Source organism: Trichosurus vulpecula, chromosome 4 (assembly GCF_011100635.1).
Source record: "Trichosurus vulpecula isolate mTriVul1 chromosome 4, mTriVul1.pri, whole genome shotgun sequence".
Classification (NCBI taxonomy): domain Eukaryota; kingdom Metazoa; phylum Chordata; class Mammalia; order Diprotodontia; family Phalangeridae; genus Trichosurus; species Trichosurus vulpecula.
This window is the reverse complement of record NC_050576.1, coordinates 114,219,133-114,221,342: the sequence shown is the minus strand read 5'-3', so window position 1 is coordinate 114,221,342 and position 2,210 is coordinate 114,219,133. Positions and strand designations below refer to the sequence as shown.

The window sequence follows — 2,210 nt, the reverse complement described above, 5'->3', positions numbered from 1 at the left end:
ATGCCACATCCCTCTCTATCCCTTCTATTCTTGGATTTTAGGCTTTGAGAGTAGGGCTACCATGAGGCACAGAACTGATAGAAGCAGAAAGAAGTGTTTAACCCCTAGTTACAGATCTAACTGCATATCGTCGTCTATATAACGGACATTCTTTACTGCCTTGTTTTTCTTGTATGGAGGTATTACTCCAGTGGGTGATACCAAATATAATAAGCAGAGAAAACTTTGGTTGGTGGTAGTATTCATTTGAAAATATTTTTGGTTTTGTAGAATTCATTTTTTTACAAGGAAGAAAGCATCTTTATTTGGAGCTGCTGCATTGAATTACCTTTTTAGTTTTACCATAAACCCAGAGAGAAACAGTGATCAAACCAGTTAATAATGGCCCAGTTAATAATTGTCTGAGGTCCGGATCATCCATGGAATCTATTCTGTTTTTACTGCCCCTAAATCTTCTCCACATTCAAACCTCAAAAAATCTACCATAGACATGCCCTGGGGCTTTACATACTGTCCCAGTGTGATTCTAGGATACAGCAAATAGGGCTGGATAAGCATCTTTGTTTCCTCTTCTCCACCAGGCTCATCTTCCATTGAGCCTGTAGACAAAGGTGCCATTCTCACAACATACTGACCAAGTTGTTGGCCAAGGTCTTCAAAGATTCGATTTCTCTTCAGATGTCTGGCAGATGACTAGTGCACCATATTTCCCAAGCACCATGTTACTGAGAGAGGTACTGTGCACTGCTCCATGTACATAGGAACCAATGTAGAATCCATTTGGTACAGTTACCCATGCAGCTCACTTAAGAGTCAAGTTTTTTTTCCAGTTTGCCAATAAATAATGTCAACTGGTCCTTGAGAGAGTTTTCTCTATTAGATCTACCTCTAAGCTGAGAGAGCTCAGCTGTTTCTAGAAAACCCTTGCTGCATCTGGAGAGCTATTCCCTCTGACTCTGACAGTACAGTATAGTTCCAAGGGCCACTTGCTGGACCAGTTGTTGAAATTTTAAATTTCTTGAAATAAAATCTGTCTCACACCATCACACCACTCCACCATTACAGCTGAAATCCCTTCCCATTAACAATCCAATCAGCCCTTCCTTAGTTTTTTCTTCCCTGAAGTTTAGGAGCTTTGCTCCATCCTTCCTTCGGGGCCTGCTTATATAACCAAGCTTCTGTCTGGACCAGTTCGCTACCACAAGTCTCCAGCACTTTCCTGAAGTTGGTGAAGGAGTAGATGGTCATCTGTCTCAGCTTCTTCAGGTGCTCCTTGCTGGATGCAGCCTTGGGCCCCACAACTCCTGCGTGGAGCGGGAGAGGCAGGGTGGGGACCCCAGGGGCGCCAGCTGGCTCCCAGACCCCAAGTGCTGGAAAAGGCACAGCGACTGAAAGAAAGAATTCATTTTTTTTAAATTCTGGAACTGGATATATGAAGAAGTTCATTTCAGAAGTAAAAACCATGCTTTGAAAAGTTTCTCATGGGAAGTTTTTGAAGATTTACTAGCTGCTTCTTAGTTTCAAAAAATAATTGTGGTTATGAGATTGCCCAAGCATGGTACATAGTATATAAAAGAGTATCAAACAGGTGGCAAGTGTGCATTGTAAAGTCAACAAATGTTTATTTAGTATAAGAGCCTACTATGTGCATGTAGATGTGTAAGGTGATAGGCATACAATGACAAAACCAAAATATGGTCCCTGGCCTCAAGGAGTTTAGATTCTATGGTATCCCCTGGACTGTGGTTGCGACATATACATAGAGAAGTAAGTATAAGGTAGAGCATGATGTGGCTAAGAGAGATCAATGCGCAAGGAAATTTTGAAGAAAGCATGATTCAGAAATAAAAAGATACCTAAATAGAGAAATATAAATTGCTGGTGAATATGTTGAGGCAATATGATAGAAATAATAATATTACCTGAATTAATTTATTATTCAGCACCACATCAAACTGTAATAGGGGTGTTTTATGGAGCTATTAAAAATAAAATTCTTATAGAGGAATGAAAGGTCAAGGATAATCATGAGAAAAAGTACAAAGGAAGGAGTGGTCTCTCAGTATCAGATAGTAAGCTATACTACAAAACAATAATTATTAAAAAATAATTTGATGATGGTAAAAAGAACAAAAGAGAAAAGCCCATGCAATTAGGTGCAAACAATAGAAAAAGCAATAGAAAAGTATAACAGATTAGGTATTTAACAT

At 39.3% G+C, this 2,210-nt stretch overlaps 1 pseudogene; it reads right to left on the bottom strand.

The window, feature by feature from the left end:
• Window positions 1-426: 426 nt before the first annotated feature.
• Window positions 427-1,406, bottom strand: LOC118846822 (annotated as a pseudogene).
• Window positions 1,407-2,210: the final 804 nt, after the last annotated feature.